Source organism: Panthera onca, chromosome B3 (assembly GCF_046562875.1).
Source record: "Panthera onca isolate mPanOnc1 chromosome B3, mPanOnc1 haplotype 2, whole genome shotgun sequence".
NCBI classification, from domain to species: Eukaryota; Metazoa; Chordata; class Mammalia; order Carnivora; family Felidae; genus Panthera; species Panthera onca.
The window spans coordinates 2,846,174-2,865,809 of record NC_138344.1 but is presented as its reverse complement, the minus strand read 5'-3'; the positions used below and the strand labels follow the sequence as shown (position 1 = coordinate 2,865,809).

The 19,636-nt window shown below is 56.8% G+C and overlaps 3 long non-coding RNA genes across 3 annotated transcripts in view; 2 read left to right on the top strand and 1 right to left on the bottom strand.

The window, feature by feature from the left end:
* LOC144616578 (uncharacterized) lies at positions 1-2,118 on the bottom strand. The gene is made up of 3 exons (XR_013555934.2): positions 1,898-2,118; positions 869-929; positions 1-481 (listed from the first exon to the last, which is right to left on the bottom strand). It is a non-coding gene; the product is annotated as an uncharacterized LOC144616578 (long non-coding RNA).
* Positions 2,119-2,172: 54 nt separating this feature from the next.
* On the top strand, positions 2,173-3,046 carry LOC132670456 (uncharacterized). The gene is made up of 2 exons (XR_009606696.3): positions 2,173-2,549; positions 2,673-3,046. It is a non-coding gene; the product is annotated as an uncharacterized LOC132670456 (long non-coding RNA).
* An 11,224-nt stretch (positions 3,047-14,270) lies between these two features.
* The window catches only part of LOC144616579 (uncharacterized), a 32,224-nt gene continuing 26,858 nt past the window's right edge, over positions 14,271-19,636 (top strand). Inside the window, exons 1-2 of the long non-coding RNA XR_013555935.2 lie at positions 14,271-14,435; positions 16,167-16,328. This is a non-coding gene — a long non-coding RNA (uncharacterized LOC144616579). The remainder of the gene's footprint in view (positions 14,436-16,166; positions 16,329-19,636) is intronic.

Genomic DNA, 19,636 nt, shown 5'->3' with positions numbered 1-19,636 from the left:
TTGTGAAACAGTCAAACCCTTTCTTTTCTTTTTTTTTTTTTTTTTAATTTTTTAAATGTTTATTTATTATCAAGAGACAGAGAGAGACAGAGCATGAGCATGGGAGGGACAGAGAAAGAGAGAGGCAAAGAATCCAAAGCAGGCTCCAGGCTCTGAGCTGTCAGCACAGAGCCCAATGCAGGGCTCGAACTCACGAACTTCGAGATCATGGCCTGAGCCGAAGTCAGACGCTTAACCGACTGAGCCACCCAGGCGTCCCTCAAGCCCTTTCTTTTTAAGGCAGAGAGCATTTTAAACTTTCTAGGATAGAAAAGAAATAGATAAAAGTAACAATAAAAGCCAAGCATTTAGATCAGATTCTAAAAACAAGATTATGAATGTCGACCAAAACACAGGAACCAGACCTCGGAGGTGCTAACACTTTCCTTTGATCCTGCCGGTGGTCACAGAGCCTGCAGCACAGAGAGCGTCTCCTAGTGGCCTGGGAATGAGAAGAGGGAAGAGACCACCCTGCGGTGTATCTGCCCTCTGGTTATGAGCGGAGCCCCGTGCAGCAGGCTCTAGAGAGAGGCAGAGTGGTTCCGACCAGACAAGACGAGCAGGAAGGGAGTGAGGGGGCCGAACAAGTAAGGGTTCCCAGAGGACTGGAGTGAAGGGTCCAGGCCTTTCCCAACCTGGGCAGTCGTGGCCCAGGGCTGGAAGGCCAGAGGCTTGAGTAGCGGGATGGGGTTTCTTCCAATGCACATCCCCTTCCTCTGGGCCCGGGTTGATAAGGACATTCCAGAGGGCCAGGCAACTCTCTCTATCCCACACCTCGGTCCCTCCCCCGGCAGGGCTAGAGCGTTTGGTTTGGGGGTTACTTCATTACCCTCTTTGTTGATTTTGCACGTCCCTCCCGGGTCTTGGGTCTGGATGAGAGTATCTTCTACCTTATAGTAGATAGAGAAACCCTTAAGACTTCAAAAAAATAATAATAACAAAATAAAAAATGGAGGTACAGAGGGGGAAAAAATCCTTTTCTCGGTGATTAGTTGTAGAAAATTCATAGGCTGAGTTTCTGATGTAATAAAATCCTAACGATCACTTTTTTTAATCACTGAGCCTTTCCACGTGCGTACGCCGTTATTTTAGGCTCGGGAAAGTAAGGGTCATTGGACAGAACACTGATGGCTGGAGGAAGGAGGCATTTGCCTGTGAGACCCAGTAGGAGCCAAGGAAGGGAGGGGCAAGCTGTAGGATCTGGGGCACCGATAAATGGGCCGTTAAGGGAAGAAGGCTGGATCACACCGGACAGCCTTGTTTGAACATCAGGTTTAGATGTTTCTTTTTTTATTTGTCCGAACTCAGAAAAAGCGACCTTATGAGAGGTCTAGTTTTGAATGTTTACTTCTCTTCTGTCTTTTTTTTTTTTTTAAGTACATCTGGAAAATTCAGAGCTTGTGGACTCCTGTTCTGCTATCAGATGAGATCATTGGAAATACACACTTTCCATCTCATATGCTACCTTTTCCAAAGACATTTTCTCTCACTAACACAACTTCACTTTTAGGGGCGCCCGGGTGTCCAACTCTTGGTTTCCGCTTGGGTCGTGATTTCCCGCTTTGTGGGTTCGGGCCCCGGGTCGGGATTCTCTCTCTCCCTCTCTCTCCGCCCCATCCCCTGCTTGCTCTCTCTCTGTCTCTCTCGAGGGTAAATAAACAAACTTGGAAAAAATTGTTTAGGAAACTTCCCTCTTGAGAATGTCACTTGGAGGTGAAGTCATTTGGCCGCTTCACGGCGGCCTCGGAGTGTTTTTAAAATTGCCCCCCCACCAAATAAGCTGCAGTTGTTAGCTCCCAGATGCGTAGCATTGAGCGTTTGGAAAGGGTTGGATCCAGACAGAAAAAGCGGCGCTTACTGGTCACGTGGTTCTCCGAAGGAGGCAGAAGCCCCCGAGGTCTGAGACCACCCGCGGCCTCCTCTCTCGGAGAGCTGCTTCCCTTCCCCGGACAGGGCTGGCGTTTCTCAGGTGATGTGCACGGAGCCTTCCTCGCGGACCCGGCGTCTGCCCTGCCCGAAGGGAGCCCTGCGCCCACGGCCTGGTGGCCCGGGTCACACCGCGGCTTCCCCCTCGGGACCGCTGGCTCTGGGGGGGGGGGGGGGGGGCGGGGCGTGTCTCACCCTGGCCCGGGGTCAGATCCATGCTCTGTGGGGCGTGACCTCCTCGTCCTCTTCACCACTGCCCCCCCCCCCCCCCGGCCCCTGCCGGCCACCACCACGTTCCCTGAGCCGCGCTCCCGCCGGAGCCGTCGAGCTGGATTTCGTTTCTTTCTTCTCTCTCCCTCTTGGTGTTGTCGGAGGGGCCTCGGCGCAGCGGGGCCTTTACGTCCCGGGCTTTGTGGCGTCTTGAGCAAGTCAGCCCCTTGGCAACCCGCCTCCCACACGGACAGACAGGTGCCCCCGGGCGTCCCCAGGCTTGGGGATGGATTCAAGCGGCCGTCACTAGCGCACTCGAGATTATTACCTCCTTCTGTGACTCAACCAACCGTGTCTGCTGCCTTCCTTTCACGGTATGTCTCCCTCCCAGAAGGTTGTTCAGAATCCCCTACAGATGGGGGCGGGGATGGCCAGCCCCTGGCAGCTGCGGGCCGGCCCGGACAAGCAGCTTTGTTTGAGTAGTGGTCTCTCCCCAGCTTGGCCGTGCGTGCTAGAATGTACGGTGGTCGTACGTGCACCCTGGGCATCTTTCTAGAAACCTCTCCTACGGAAGCATCACACAAGCGCGCAGAGGTATCCGCACGGGGCCGTGTGGAACGGCCCCCACCGGGAAGGCTCCGAACGTCCATCCGGAAAGAGCTGCTGGCTCCGCGGCTGGTTGAGGGCTGGAAGCTCCTGAAGGGTCCGAAATCCCAAGATGCTATACTTTGCCTGAATCCGTTTTTACCACGTATTTAAAACGTGCGTGTGCGTCGTTATCACGCGCTCCGTAAAAACCCGGAGACCTGGCTACGGACCTGTGAAATTTCTTATCGCCGGGGGCGTAATTAACAGAGCGGTTTCCTTTCTACATGGTTTTTCTGTAAAGTTTTTCCTTTGCGAATCCAGCATGTAGTACTTTGATGATCAGAAAAAGGCGATTCCCTGGGATGGAAAAGCTAACAACGGGGTCCCGCACCGCCGCCTGGTTGCCGAGGGCCCGAGGGGCTCTGCGTCCGCAGTGAGGCGGGTGGTGGTGGGTGGGGACGTGCTTGGTGCCGCGCTGAGAGCCTTGCGGGCCGAGTCGAATGCACCAGACAGGGCAGCACGATGCCGGCCCTGACTTCGGGAGGGCCGGCGGATGCCCGGTCACCCCACAGGCAGGGCAACCCCCGTGTCTGTGCCCCCCACACCTCCCATACAGCGTCTTCGGAGGGGAAGGGCGCGGGATGCTCCTGTCCCAGGAGTGGGCGTGTTCTGAACCACGTGGCTACACCCACAGGTCAGAGATCCAGGCACACTGATGATGGGTCTCAGGAACTTGAATAGGGAATCGGGATCATGAGCCAGCTGGGAGAGGAAGAGGAGGGGAAAGAGAAGACCCCCGAGGGGCACCTGGGGGGGCTCAGCTGAGAGTTTTTGAGAGAGAGAGAGAGAGAGAGAGAGAATCCCAAGCAGGCTCCGTAACCAGATGAGCCACCCACCCAGGTGCCCCAAGCATCTGACTCTCGATTTCAGCTCAGGTCCTGATCTCAGAGTTTGTGGGATCGAGCCCCACATTGGGCTCTGCACTGACAGTGTGGAGCCTGCTTGGGATTCTCTGTCTCCCTCTCCCCCGTCTCATGCTCTCTCTCGTTCTCTCAAAACACATACATAAACATTTAAAAGAAAAAAAGACAGAGGTGCCCGTGAGAGGCCTTGGAGGTGGCGGGGTGGTGAGTCACCAGAAGCCCTGTGCTCGGCTCCTGGGGCTGGGATCTCGGGCCGCCCAGACCCTAACCACACATCCCCTCTGCCTCCCTGCGAGGTCCTGAGGCCTGGTCCCCTGGGGACCTCGGGACAGCCGCCCAGCTGATAACCTGTCTGGCTTCCCCGGCGAAGCCCTCCTCCGTAGGGAAACCCGAGGGGGGTCTGCTCCCCCCCTAAAATGGGTGCACATGGAGTCCACCCACCCCTGGAGCCCCCAGAGTCCCTTCTGGCCGGAGTGCATTCTCCGCGAGAAACCCAGTGTGGAAGTTCCAGTGTAAAAACAATCCAAGTCCAGCCGCCCCGTTGGGAGCAGGGGGGAGGGGGGAGGGGAGCCTCAGACCCGGCCCCAGGTGCAGGTGGCAGCTCCCTGAGGCCCCATAGGAATTCCCGGGGCTCTACAGAGCGCATCTGAACACCCACAGCTGTGGGTCCCGCTCCCGAGACGTGCCCGGCGTCCCTCTTTGCACGCCCACCCCTTCGCTGGGGCCCCAGAATCGCACATCCGTGCGCCGTGGCCACGTCCACCGCCACCGGTTGTAGGGCACAGCGCCCAGGTCAGGGGCCGCCGGCCGGTCACCAAGCTCTCAACATCTGCAAGCCCCGGGGGAATTTGGGCGATCGGGTGCACACGTCCCAGGGGTCAGTGGTTCTCAGAGAATTCGCCCCAGACCAGCAGCACCAACCTGACCCGAGAGCCGGTCGGAAATGCCAATTCTCAGGCCCACCCGACACCTACTGAATCAGAAGGAGGGGGTGGTGACCCCCTTCATCTTCCCGGCAGTCCTTGCTTCACACGCCGGGGGGCCTGAGAACCGCCATCCCAGGCAGTGGCGGGAGAACAGCTCTGAGTTCACCTGCTCTGGAGATTTGTCTGCGTGGGAGGAAGCAAAGCCAAGCCCCCGCCCGGAACACACCCTGGTCTCAGCACACGGGGCTCCAGAGGACACGGCTTCCTTTCGTACGTTGGGCGCCCCACCTCGGAGATGCTCCCAGGGAACTTCAGGGACAAAAGCGGGGGCCCCTTTCCAAGGGGCAAAAGTCACTGCAGCAGACAGATTGCCCTGCCTCTGTTTCTCCACACTGGTTTGGCTGGCAAAGCTCCCCTTGAACATAAATGGTACCTTTTCTGAGTCTTACAGGCTCTGGAAACACACACACACACACACGCTGATTCCTAATTCTTTCATCGCCTGGAGCGACCCCTGGTCACCTTCCCTCTGGGTTTTTCCATTATTTATGTGCAAGAAATACAGGTCACAGGGCACAGCCGCCCTCACACAGTTCTTGGCTCTGGACAGGGTCACTTAGCATCACAGGGATTCCTTCTGAGATGGGTGCTGGTCTCATACATCACATGCTTACGCTGCCCATGACCATTCAGCATTTTTCTAACAACACCAGTCGTCATGATAATACTCTTTCGGAGCCCCCACCGTGTGCCAGGCTCCACCCCAGCACGTTGTGTGATTACCCCCGGTAAACAGCACCGTGATTCCCCGATAGCCCCTTCTGATAGATGAGAAAACCGAGCAGATTGGTTAGAGACCTTTTGCTCAAACGTCACACAGCTGTTGGCACACGGTCCATTAAATTGGGGGTCAGAGGGATGTCTCCTCCGTTCTGCTCTTCTGTCAAGGAAGGCGCTGTGAGCTTCTCAGGTGCCCGATGCTAACTGTTGTCAACCAGATTCTGCTCTCCTAGTGTCTCAAGTCACGGATGCGATGGGGAGTGGGGCCGGGGGGTGGGGACAGGTGTGGCACGAGTGGTCCAGGGCGGGGGGCCTCAGCTCCGCACAGCCTGGCCTCGGACACCCCCTTTCCCTGCGTCATGACTCAGGGGCCACCACGTTTCACCAAAGAGGAAAACGGTCCCAACCTGCCTGTAACTTCCAACTTCTCACGGTCAACTGAAAAGTACACTCCCGCTTTGAGTCGAGGACAGGCCAGCATTATTGACTATTTCACTACTGCTTTTTCTCCGTTTATCTCCAGCTGTGCGGTTGCACTTTTCAAACTGGAGTGAGAAATAGTAACTCGTGCGCAAACCCTGGGTCTCCCGTTCGGCCGCCTCGAATCTTGCACGTACCTGTGGTGGAGGCAGCCAGATCAAGGGGCTGAGGAGGTGAAGACCGGCTTGAGTGGGACCAAAAATTACACTACCGCCCGTGGCACAAACAGGTTGACTCGGAGAGCCCCGGCTGCCCTAGCTCTCGGCAGAGAACTCGTTACAATAATAGCAGAGGCCGTGCGCTGAGCCCTTAGGTGCCGGGCGCCGTGCCCAGCAATTTACAATTAATCCTCCAGAAGCGTTAATAATTTACTCTGTGCCAGGCATTCGCACGCCTCCTGACACTTGTCTAAGGCCCCTACTCATCTTACAGATGAGGAAACTAGATGCGGGGAGGTGAAGCCAGCCGCCCAAGGCCCCGCAGCCAGCAGGGGGCGGCGCTGAGATTTGAACCCGGGGAACCAGACCGCAAGCTTGCAAACGCCAGGCGAGCCCGCCGCCTGATGGAACAAAGTATGTACTGGTCATGTTTCCCATTTACAGACGCCGCCCGAAGCATCGGGCGTGGGGCTAGTCCCTGAGCGGCTGTGCTCACCCGGCACCGCACGGGCGTCTGCGTGCGGTTTCCCTGGCGGGGTCAGGAGGGCGGAAAACGCACAGAAGCACAGCTAGCCGGGCGCCTTCCACCAGACTAGGAAGACCAGGCTGCGGAGAAACAGGACACTTTGTCCTCCTTCATCAGAAACACATTGCTTCCAGGAAACCCACCCAATCTGGTTTCGGCAGAAGGACGCGCTATACCCGCCCTGGGATCTGCCCCGGGTGGCCCCGGGTGTTCCCGGGGCGGCCCCGGTGGCCACGGAGGGACCGGTGCCCGTTTCCACCGTGAGAGGCCAGCCGGGTGTGTGCTGAAGGGGACTGAGCTCCAAGGAGTCCGCCTCTAAAGGACTCCAGGCTGTGGGCTGTGGGCCGAGAGGGAGAGGGAGGGGGTCCACTGAGAGTGAAGGATCCGGAGGGAGATCCCTTCAACAAAGAAACATCTTCTGAGCTCCAGCCCCGGGCCGGGTGCCTGGCAGCGAAACGGAACGTCCCCGGTCGGGGAGGAAGACGGTCCAGCCATCGAGGGTAAGTGCCTTTGAGGAAAAGACTTCAGGCCCAAGGCCCTGACCTACCGGGGGTCAGAAAAGCCTCTGCTGAGACTGGGGCCCTTGGGCATGTCCAGGCCAGGACGCGTGAGCCCTCTGCTCTGCAGGCCACCAGGGGCCTCTACCTGCTCCCCCAGCAGAGTGACCCGAGCTGCTTGCCCTTGACCTCCTCAGAGTTTCCCCTGGTCCCTCCAGCCTCGTCCTTTCATTGCCTCCCCTCCTCCTTCTCCTCCTCCTCCTTCTTCTTCTTCCTCTTCTTCTTAAGTTTATTTTGAGAGAGAGAGAGAGAGAGAGAGAGAGAAAGAATCCCGAGCAGGCTCTGCTCTGTCAGCACAGAACCTGACGCAGGGCTCGAACTCACGAGCCCTGAGATCATGACCTGAGCCCAAATCAAAAGAGGGAGGCTTCACCAACTGAACCCCCCAGGTGCCCCACCACGCCTTCTTCTTACAGGTGGGCTGTCCGCCCCCCCCCCCCCCCCCCGCTCCCCCTGGTCCCTTAGTCACCACCCCGGGGGGGGGGGGGCGTGAACAGGAAGGAGGAGGGGGAGATCCCACTGGGCCCCTCGAGGGCGCCTGCGGGCACCGGGCACCACACCAGCGCTGCCGGGAGGAAACGGCCCCGTCAGGCGTCTGCGCGACGGTGTCCCTTCCCGCGGCCCGTGAGGCCAGGGTCTGGCGCAGCCTCCCCGGCACGATGGCGGGACACCGCGGGACATGGGAGGGACCTGGCCGCTGGGCGTCTGTCTCTGCACCCGCGAGCAGGCGCTCTCGCAGGCACCGCTGAAACGCCTGGTTTGAGGTTCTCCCCAAGCTTGAAACTCTTAGTGGGTGTACATGGTTCTGGAACTTTCCCGACTTTTCAAACCAGTGTCTTGTGGGAGGACCCAGCACAGGACTCCACGGAGGATGATGGGGCCCAATGTGTGGAGATGCTGCTGTCGTCTGGCAGGTAGAGGCTGGGGATCAGGGGGCAGGCCCCACAACAGTGAAGTGTGCGGACCCCAGTGGGGTCCTGTGATCCACGGTCCTATTTGTCCCAAGACAAGACAACGTGAAGACCACAACATTCCCATCAAGACACAAAGTCACGCGTGTGCCCCAGGCGCTACCCCTGAGCACTTTGGTGACGCGTGCCTCTTGCATTGTGGCCAAGAGTGCAGGACGGATTTCGCCGCCCAAGTGGACGGCTTTTCCAGGGCCACCTCGGGGCTGCCTCCTGAGACCCGCCGGGGACAGTGCCCAGCGTCCTGAGCGGTGGCAGAATTTCCCGGCAGGCTTGGCAATGTTGAGAGAAGGCAAATACTTTCCCTGTGGCTCATCGTCTGCTCCTCCGAAGCGCGTGGCCTCGCCCCCTCGTGGGGCTGCCTCGGGCTTCTGGAACGTACGGGGAGCCCGCGTCCGCAGGGCTATTCGTTCCTGGACGCACGCGCCGTCCAGGGCGAGGCAGCTGTGGGCGGGACCGAGGGTGCCCGGCGTGAACGGGAGGCGGCCGGCGCTCCCCACGCTCCCCGTGGCTAAACACGTGGTCTGAGTGAGGCCGTTCGAGATGGTTTTCAAACCACGCCGCTCCGTGCGCAGACTCCGATTGGATCCTGGATCCAGGAGACCAAGTGCAGGACACGTGCTGGAGACTCCGGGGGAAGCCTGGGCGCAGCCGGCGTATCAGGGGATGAAGAAGTCGGCGCTCGTCTTGTGTGCCGTGGTGACGGTGTTTTGGCTTCCGCAGGGCCGTGGCCTGGTTTCCTAGACGTGCAAATCGCAGTGTCTGACTCGAGATCGGCGTGGCCAACTGTGGTTTATCCTCTCCGCAGGGTGTTGTCCTGCCCTTCCTCACCTGCTGAACATTTGCATAATGGAAAGTAAAGAACCAGACCAAGGTCCCGTGAAAAAGAAAAAGAAAATGCTCCTGTGACGTTGAGGTCAAGGAAAAGCAAGTGTGATGTGGGGAGAGGTCCAGGTCCTTCAGTGAGGGCAGCGCCCGCTCCCCCGACCTTCGGGGCTGGACGCGGCTTCCTTCCTGCCTCGGACTCTTCTCCTGAACGTGGAGACCCTGTTGCCGCAGAGACAAACTCCGGCGGGTCCTTCCTCCATCCTCTCGTTGGGCAGTTGGTTCGTTTCTCCGGTCATTCAAGTACGCTGGTTTGCTGCTGTCTGTGCTGGGTGCTGGGCGTGCGGTGACGGTGGAAACAGTCCCTTCCTCTCTGGAGCTCCTAATCTGTGGGGGAGGCAGGTGTCAGTCCGAAAGCTGCCAGGATGAGTGTAAAAGGACAAGCAAACCAAATGACAAGTGCCATAAAGGAGAGTATGGAAGAGGGGCGGGTGGCTGAGCCAGGAAGACCCAACAAACCGAGTTTGAAGGGAAGAGAGGGGATGTGCAAAGGCCCTGTGGCTCGGCTGGAGGCAACATGGCTGCCGTGAGGGAGGACGCGGGTACCCGAGAATCGGAGAGGACGGTAGCGGCACAGGTGGGGATGCTTGGTCCGCGGGCTACTTCGGCTTCTGTCTCCCAGGTTTGGCGATTAACTTCAAGTTTGTCTTCTGTTTTGGTCACTGGCTTGCCCCTACCCCAACTCTCCGTGGTTCTGCACGGCTTCTGAGCGTCAGACACACCCTCCACCTGGCCCCTACTAAGATGTGCGCTCTGTGGCCTCTGTGGTGGGGTCCCCTCACCCCTTACCAGGCCAGGTTGCTGGGTCTCAACCCGAGGTTCTAATCCGCTGGCACTGTGGTCGTCTGTAGGCTGGGGGAGAGCCGGGCAGCCCCACCTCGGGCCTCGTCTCTACCTTACCTCACCGCCCTGCGTTTTCACTCGGCCTGACTGTTCCATGTAAACGTGACAGGTTCCCCGCGAGGGAGGCTGTCCCCAGAGCTGCAGCCCCAGAGGCAGAGCGCGCCAGCCTCAGCCCATTTCAACACCGACCCTGCCACACCCTGGGGTTGGGCTGGAGCCGGGAAGCCGTGGCTTCTCCTCTGTCTCCCTTCCTTCCCGGGCCTATCAAGTGTCCTCTTCCTGTCTGGAAGTTTCCTGGCACACCATCTCCTCGTCCCTGCCCGGGTCCCACACCCCATGACTACTAGGGGTATCCTCCCCACATTCCAGAACACATTCTGTGGACCTCAATCTATCAGGTTTGGCTTTACATATTTCCACAAATAAGAATTGGTTTGGGGCGCCTGGGGGCCTCAGTCGGTTGAGCGTCCGACTTCGGCTCGGGTCACGATCTCGCGGTTCGTGAGTTCGAGCCCCGCGTCGGGCTCTGTGCTGACGGCTCAGAGCCTGGACCCTGCTTCGGATTCTGTGTCTCTCCATCTCTCGGCTCCTCCCCTGCTCATGCTCTGTGTCTCTGTCTCTCAATAATAAATAAACGTTAAAAAATTAAAAAAAAAAAAAAAAGAGAGAGTATTGGTTTAAGGTCCCCCAAACCACATCCTCTTAATAGCAGCACATTCAGTGAGTAGCAGTGGTTAGGATCAGGCCCCCTCTGGAAGGTTCCTTCTGGACTCCATAGAGCTACTTCCTTTTTGACCAAAGAGCCATCCTGGGCTCGTCCTCACCTAGATGTCTGCCTCTGGAGTCTTCAGTCTGGTGGCACCAGCTCCTGACTCGTGACGGAGCCGGGGAGGGTCTCGCAGAGCCTCTGTGTGCCCCTTGGGTGTTCCTGCTCGGGCGTGCAGGCATGCCGACCCATCCCAGGCCGGGCCCTGGATCCCGGCTCTCTGCCCCCCTCTGGTGGTGCCCTGCCATATTGCCCTGCCTGCCCTGGCTTGGCCCTCGCGGGCGGGGCACCAGCGGCCAGCCCCAGCCATTTGGCCCCATGGGAGAGGCGTGAGAGCAGTTAAGACCCCATCAAGGTGGCCCTCGTCGTATGAAACGGTGTTTCCCCCGCTAACTTGTTGCCAGGATAAAAATCAGGGAAGGGTAAAAGCCAAATACTCACGGAGTCCCTGGCACCCGCCAGGCCTTTAGTGAACACGTGCGTGTGTTCCGCAGGAGGGCGACGAGGCCGGTGCCGGTGTGGACGGAGCCGAGCCGGGAAATGAGCGTTCCAGGGGCTTGTGTGAGTCAGAACGTGTGTGAGAGGCAGAGCCGGGATACAGGACCACGGCACGGAGCAAAGAGATGACAGGGAGGGCGCGGACTTCTCCTGCTCTTCGTCCCGAAGGAGGCAGGACGGCAGAATGTCACAGGCTTCCTTCCGACAGGGCGGCCTCCTCCAGCTCGCCCCTCCCTCCACCTGCCCCACGAGCAGAAATCCGCATCCCTCCAGGCCGGCGAGCTTGGCCAGCGAACAGTCACGGCTGTGCTTCCCTGTGTGGGTCCCACGTCCCGAGTCATACCGTCCCAGGGCTTCGGTGGGACGCCACCTTGCCCCTCATCCAAGTGTTTTGACTTTTTACCATCTGTTTGCTAGTGAGAACTGGACTTAATGAGGCAGATCTGGACTTCAATCCTGACTCTGCCTTTTACCAGCTATGGGAGCCTGGGACGCTTCCCCCGACCTCCGAGCACTTTGGTTCGACATCTGTGCAAATGGAAATCATGAGCGTGTCGCTCACGTGCTGTTGTGGGGATGAAATGAGATAAAATATACCAAGGGCTTAGCACAGCTCCGGGCACATAGTAAGGGCCCGGTAAACGGTAGAAGGTAGTGTTAGACTAAAGACCACTTCTCTCTCTCTCTCTCTCTCTCGAGCTTTAGTTGTGTTTTTGTTTTTTTGTTTTGTTTTGTTTTTCCAGTCATATTTGCACGAATTGCATAGATTTGAACCCATAACCACTCCTTTTTCTTAAGTTATTTATTTATTTTGAGAGAGACAGGGTGCACACACAAGCAGGGGAGAGGCACAGAGAGAGAGGAGAGAGAATCCCAAGCAGGTTCTACGCAGTCAACACAGAGCCCAACGTGGGGCTCAGTCTCATGAAGTGTGAGATCATGACCTGAGCTGAAATCAGAGTTGGAGGCTTCACCGACTGAGCCACCCAGGTTCCCTGAATCCATAATCACTTCTAATGTAAATATGTTTTTGCAATCAACTTTCTCCCTTTACATTTAGTTTGGTTATATTTCGCTTCTAAAAGATTAACATCTCTGCTGTTAATTCTGTTCGTGTTTTCTTTGGTTACTTGAAACCTGAGAAAATTCAGGGCACCTGGGTGGCTCAGTCAGCTGAGCATCCGACTCTGGATTCTGGCTCAGGTCACGATCCCAGGGTCCTGGAATCCAGCCCCGGTTCGGGCTCCAGGCTGAGCACGGAGTCTGCTTAAGATTCTCTCTCTCTCTTTTTCTGAAATTAAAATTAAATAAAGCCTGAGAAAATTCTCATTCCTCCACATGTCTGATACATCACTCTTTTTTTAAATAAGTTTATTTATTTATTTTGAGATAGAGAGAGAGAGAGAGAGAACAAGCTGAGGAGGGACAGAGAGAGAGGGGACAGAGAATCTGAAGCAGGCTCCGAGCTGTCAGCACAGAGCCTGATGCTGGGCTCAAACTCACGAACTGTGAGATCATGACCTGAGCTGAAGTCAGATGCTTAACCGGCTGAGCCACCCAAGCACCCCCACCCCTCTTTTATACTCCTTGTCGTGATAAATCGATATATAAGTGAGCAGTCAGTGAGTGCAGCTGGGAAATACATGAGCTGGTTTCCCCAGACGTATCATCGGGGCCTCCCCTGCCAAGGAGGCGACGGAGATTGATAATGGAGAGGAGGCCCTGGGGCAGGTTTCCAGCTCAGCACTAGAGACATTTGGGGGCCAGATGACTCTTTGTTGCGGTGGGGGGGGGGAGCATCTATCCTATTCATGGTAGGATGGCCTCTGCCCACTAGATGCCAGTAGATCCCTCAGTTGCGCCAAGCAAAAATGTCTCCAGACTTTGTCAAATGTTCCCTGGGCGGCCAAATCACCCTGGATGGGACCCGGCCAGGCTGACTGTTGCCCGGAGGCCTCAGTCTTAACGTGGCAGTGCCTCAGGGCACCCAGGTTATCACAACCATAAAATCAGCTGGATGCAGCCGTTGACGGAGCAGAAGGCCTGCTGTGGGCACAGGTGAGTGATGGGGCCGCGGTCAGACTGAGGGAGGATCTCCTCGAACACTGCTCGTTAGAAAGTAAATATTGATCTTTTGGGGCAAACTGCTTTCAGGAATTTTTCCCGGTGGTCAGTTTGGTCAGGTGATGCCGATCCTGAAGACGGCTGCCTCGGGAGGTCTGGAAACACAGTGAACCAGGCAGAGGCAGGCCTGGCTGGGGTGGAATGTGGTCTCTGAAGACAGGCTCCCCCCTCCGCCCCTGCCCGCCGCCTGCTTGCTCTCCCCTCCCACTACATGTGGTTTCAGCCATGTCCTGTTGTCCAACACTCTCCACTCTACCTCCAACGGTGACCATTAAACAGACTCGTCCTTTGGAGAATGAGCTCCCTGCCTCCGCTCTCTCCAGCTTAGGCCGTGCTCTCTGGATGCCCAGGGCCTCGGGACCATAGCCCATTCCCACGGCTGCTGGTCCCACGCTGGACCTCGGAAGAAAGGTGGAAAGTCACAGTTCAGTGTTGGAGATTCTTGAACCGGTCCCGGCCCCAGGGTTCCCGACTCAGTGAGTCTGGGGTGGGGTCTGGGGATTTGCGTTCCTAACGACTCCCCAGACACTCCACTTTCTTTGATAACCACTACCTGAGAAACGCGAAGAACACGACGAAACTGGGGACAGTCGGGTGATGCGCCAAGCTGGGCGGAAGATCTGGCCCAGGAGGCCCAGTCCTCTCTGGCGTGAGGGCGCTGCAGGGCCCCAGGGGCAGCTTCTGGCGTCAGGATTCCCATGTGCCGGCGCAGGGGTGCAAGCACCTGCCTTCCAGGCCGGGAGAGCCCAGGGCCCGCGTCCTGACCTGCAGGATGCGGGACTTCAGTGCCACATCTGGGAAAATCCGGGACATACCACCCCGCAGGCGGCTGCCAAGGGGTGGGGCTCCACGATGCCCTGCCCATTTGGTGGGCGTGTCGATCCCTCAACCCTGCCCCTCCCTGCCCATCCAATCAAAGCTCTGGAGCCTTGGGCCGGCCTCTCAGGAAGGGGCCGGAAGAGGAGGGTGCAGCGAAACAGCAGCCAATGGGAAGCCAAGAGGTAGGGATGCTCGGTCAAACTCCTCCAATCACCTGCGGCGTAAGCTCGGGGTTTCACCCCCGATTGCAAAGCTGCGAACCTGGGCATCCTCCTCTGTCTCACCCGGACGCGGATGCAGGGCCGGGCTGTTGGGTGTCAGAGCGATTAGTACTGGACCCTGGGGTCGGAGAGCTCAGCGTCCGGGTCCTGAGGCGGCCGCTTGCGAGCTGGATGGGCTTGGGGCACCTGGCCTCCCTGGTAGGTAAAAGGCGGTCGTACCCCGGGTCCGCGGCGTGGCGTCGGGGGCACGCGGAGCCGCAAGCCTACGCGGAGCCGCAAGCGCAGGCCCAGCGCGCTGTCGGGGCCCTTCCCTCCCCCCGCGCTCACCGAGGGCTACCTCCGCTTGTGTAGACGACGCGGAGCGTGCTGTGCCCCCAGATTCCCAGGTTGAAACCTACTTCCCGGTGGGGTGGTTCCGAGGTGGCGCCCCGGGAGGACATGGGGTCACATGGGTGGAGCCTGCAGGACTGGGGTTAGTGCCCTTCTAATAGAGACCCCAGAGAGCCCGGGGTGGGGGGGGGGCAGGGTCCCACGTGGGGGCACAGCCAGAGGGGCGGCGAGCGGGACTCAGCAGACACCTTATCCCGGACCTTCCGGCTTCCAGAACCCGGAGGTGCCAGCTGTCACTCGCGGAACCCCGAGGTGTAGACTGTCACCTGAGCCCCTTGCCTGTGGTGTTCTGTCCCAACAGCCGCGGTGGACTTAACAAAATCTCCCCTGGGCCATTGCACCTCCAGCCCAATGCCACAAAACCCCGGGTCACTCCTGAAGAGACGGTGGCCCCGATGGCCCCGGGGACTGATGTGGGACTGCCTTCCAGGAGCTCGGACATGGAGGTCACCAGGACGTCCTTTCGTAGACTTCCTGGAGGTGGTTAGTGATGAGGGTCCTGAACCAGAAACAGATATTGGGGAACGAGGGGTCAAGTTTCGAAAGGTGTCCCCAGATCTTCCCTGGGGTCCTTGGAAGGTGGTCGAGGAGAACCTGCCACCTCCCCTCCCAGCTCCCTCTCCCCATTACCTCTGCTCTTTCCAGCTCTCACGTCCCCAGGCTACGCAGGAGCCCAGTGTTTGTCTCTGTCCCTCAGCTCAGCGCCCACCGGAGAAGGCTGTCTCTGAATCCAGCTCTGGATGGGCCTTTGGGTCCCTCGCCCCTCCCCCTCTTTGAGGTCTCTTCCTTTTCTCTCTGCCCCTTTTCCACCTCGGTTCGGCTCCCTCAGTTTCCCCTCTTCAAGATCCGGTCGGGTTTTGTTAGGAGAGGAGCTGGGGAACCACAAGACGGGGGACCCGGGATGGCCCACAGCCGGAGGGGACGCTGGGCCAGGGATGGGAACTGTGTCATTAGGCTGTAGGGTTAAGACGTTTTTCCTTTCTATGCTTTCTGACCAACTTTTTTTTTTCTTATGATTTGTCATTGTTGAGATGGGACAAAAGTCACATTCAGACTGCGTCACATGTCGGTGGTGTTGAGAGGCAAGCCATCCCAGCAAGAGGGGATCCCTCGTTCCCTCATCCCAAATTTCTTCTCCTTTGCTCTTCACCGTGCCCTGCAGCCTCTGTTCCACTGTCCTGTCCGTGCATCCCGAGGATAAAAGGAATGACCAGTAAAACCCCGGCTGGCGGGGAGCAGGGCTATAGTGTTTCCGTGTGTGTTGTTGGGAAGGGAGGGTGACGGTAGCTCCCAGATCCGGGACAGGAAATACCACAAGGTTTTGTCCCTTCCGGGCACTGGGCGCATCCTGCGGCCCACAGGGGTGACGAGGGACACGGACCCAGCGGAGCCCTGCCCAGGCACAAATGCCATTCTTAGGAAGTGAGTGTCCTTCGTGCCGGGCCGGCCGGGCTGAGGCCTCTGCCAGATGCTCGAAATGGGACATCAGTGGTGTCCTGGGAATCTAAGGATTGAAGCTGGACTCTGTTACCGTTGCAGCCCCACAGCGGACGAGATGTTCACTGACCTCACGGCCACGGCTGACACGCAGAGAGCAGACACGGCTGCTGCTGTCCTCACTGACCTCACGGCCACGGCTGACACGGCTGAGAAGCAGAGAGCTTCTGGACGCACGGAGTGGCGGGCAGAATGGGAGACCAGGTGAGCAGGGCCCCGTACTTGTTGGTGAGGAAGGACACCAAAGGCAGGGGTACGTTTTGAGGAGGACGTTGTTGCTGATGCCCCTGTAAGGCGGGCAGAGGGGGAAGGGGGGGGGGCTGCTGGCGGCTCCTGGGGGTTCATCTGAGAAACTGGGGCGGCCTGGGCCGGTGTCCAGCCGTGGTCTGGGCAGAAGGCTTGTCTCTTGACTCTTTAGCGTGTCTGTGACCAGAAGAGAGCTTCTCTGTTGCCTCTCTTGTACATCAAAATATAGGATTGTGGCTAGGTAATTAGAAACTTGGGGTTTCTTTCCCCTGCTGGACCGCAGGACCAAATTACTCCCATTCTTAGTGTGGGCCGCTGCTGGGCCATTTTCCCGAGTTCTGAAATGTTACATATTTGTCCTTGCGATGGTACCGTTTGTGGTGGTGAATGTGCAGTTATCCAGGAAGGTCTCGCATTGTTTTCTTTTGCTTTCCATCTCGAGGCTGGAAGGAACTCAGCCCCTCCTACCAAGAGCTGCGCAGTTGGTCTGACAAGTAATTAGCCCGTAGAAGTGAGTAAGAAGCCTGCCTTCCAGGGGCCACAGACAGATTGGAGCGCCCCCGGGGGCACTTGGCTGGGCGGGAGCACCTGGAAAGCAGGTCAGATTACGAGAGGTAGAGGGTTGGGAGCCCTTCCCGACACCCCTGAGCATTCCTTCTTTGGGCACCTGCTGTCTCGTGTTTTGGTCCCTGTGGGTGTACAGATGTCTGAAGAGTGAGCTTTCAGAGATGAGCAATGATGCCAGATTCCACGTGATAGAATTCCAGGCTGTCCGAGGTGGAGGGGCCCTTTGAGAGCAAGCTGACCCCCAGACCAGAAGTCCCAGGCACCCAGCTTGCTTGGTACCAGGGCCGGGTGGTGAGCAGAACCAAATGTACCAGCTTGCCAGCTCGTGCTTCTTTGCCACCATCTGCTGTGTCCGTGAGGAGTCGGGGGAGCAGGGGAGGGATGCTCACCTGTACTGTGTGCCAGGCACGGGGCTCAGCGTCGTCCAAGTTCATCGTTCGCTCGGTGCTTCGGGAGTACTTCTTGACCCAGGTTTAAGCTCCAGGCCAGTGGCCTGCAAGTATACATCTAGGGACCTTAGGTGGCTGCTGAATGTCACCCAGGGACTGACGTCTGTGCACCGTGGAAGAGGGAACCCGTGGAAGCACGGTCAGACGCCTGCTCTTCGGGTCCTCTTCTTCCGTCCTGGAGGCTCGGGCCCAAACGTGGTCCTCAGGAGCCCGGGCCACAGTAACAAAACAGCCACGGAGACCAGCACCTCCCGAGCGCCAAGGGGCAGGCGCTGGGCACAGCGTCCCAGTCTGTCCTCACCTCAACCCTGTTATCATCTCCTCATTTCCAGAGGGGACGATCAAGGGCCCACCCAAAGTCACCCGGCGGAGACAGGCTGAACACCACGTCGGCCTGACCCCAGCGCCGTCGGTCCGCACCACTAAGCCGTGCTCTCAGCAGACCGTGCCTTTTCACCGCAACCCAGAACACCACAAATTAATTACCGACAGAGCAATTACAGACGTGTTCAAACAAATTGCAAATAGGAGTACAAGTGCACTCTATTTACAAAGCCCTGGAAATGCTGTTTGGGAGTTTAGAAAAACACACACTAAGGGGGGGGAAAAAAACAAGGAAGAACTCAAAACCGAATTTACAAATCGTTTGTACAATAATAACGAGAACTATGTATTATAACAAAAGATGAAAACTCAGCAGAAAAACTAGCAAAGGATGTGATTAGGAAGCTAAAGAAAAGAAGTTGCATACATGGCCCAAAATAAATGGAGAAAAGTTCAAATTTTTTGACTAAAGAAACAGAAACCGAAGCAAGAAAGGATTTTGGAAAATGACAAAACCCGGTGTGGGGGATGTTGTAGGGAGACAGACGGTGAGGAAGACACTTTCCTGTGCTGTAATGGGGAGTGTAAATGCTTTTGAGGACAAGGACCCTTCAGTGGCAATTTTAGCCTTAAAAATATGTATAACCCTTGACTGTCAATTCCGCTTCTAGGGATTTACCCTCAGGAAATAATCTTTAACGTATATAAAGAATCTTCTATTAAAATGTTCACCACATTGCTAATGTCAGCAAAAATTTGGCAAAACGTTGAAATTTGGCAAAACAATAGGAATTGTAATAAGTAAATATACTGTGCATATAACGGAAAAGTAAGTTATCTATTAAAATGGTGGCATGTGAGAATATTTAAGGCATTCCAAACACCTGTAATAGGTTGTTCAGTGAAAACACAGTTTAAAAACAGCAATGCGGTGTAACCCCAATTCTAGAGCACTCCTGACCTTCCCCAGGTGATGAATGGTAACATCACCGAGGGGGGATAAGCCCATTTCGCGTGCATCAGGAAAGGGTGTACTGGGAACACGCGTCCCCCCTGGGGCATGTGTACCCCAGAATGCATAACCTGAATCATTAACATGACCATTAACATGATCATGATGGGTGACACCCTCCCCTCACCCCCCCAGCCCTGCCAGCTGCGGGACACCTATGAAATCACTGACCGCTGGCCTGGCTGCTGAGTCAGGAAAACAGGTTACTGTGGAGAACAGTTTTAGGACAATTGACGTCGTCTGAATATGGACTGTGGGCTAGATATCGAGAGATTGGTGTCGATGTTGGCACTATGGTTACATAAGAGAACTACCTTGTTCTTGGGAAACAGACCCTGAAACATTCAGGGGGTAAGGGGCCTCCCGCTTAATCACAAACGGTCCAGAAAACAAATATCTGTCTATATGAGAGTAGTATGTTGTTAGAATCGTCATTTTAATAGTCGCAACCACACGGGATATATTTAACGCAACAGCAACAATATCTGTGGGTCTGTCTCCATTCATAGGGAGACAGAGAAGAGGGAGAGTAGATCCGGGTGAGGCGCCTGGGGAGCCCCTCGTACCGTCGTTGGGACTTCTCTGCAAGTTTGAAGCGACGGCAGGACTAACGGTGACAAGAGGCACATTAGCAACGGCAACGTTATTCACACAAGCAGCAATAATACTTTTTCCTTGGTGGTGGGATCGCGCTCGGCGTTTATTTCCATCTCTCTGCAGACACGTGTTTTCTAACATTGTCCGTAGCAAGCGTGTAAAACTGTGTTTAGCTGGTTCACTGAGCAGTCTCAACTCTGGGGGCGTCGCTGGAAAACCCCCCAGTCGCAGCCGCGTGCGTTCTTTTCAGGTCTTTGATGGCATCTCATAAACATCTATAAGCTCCACAGTCACTGTAATTTTTAAAGGACTCTGGC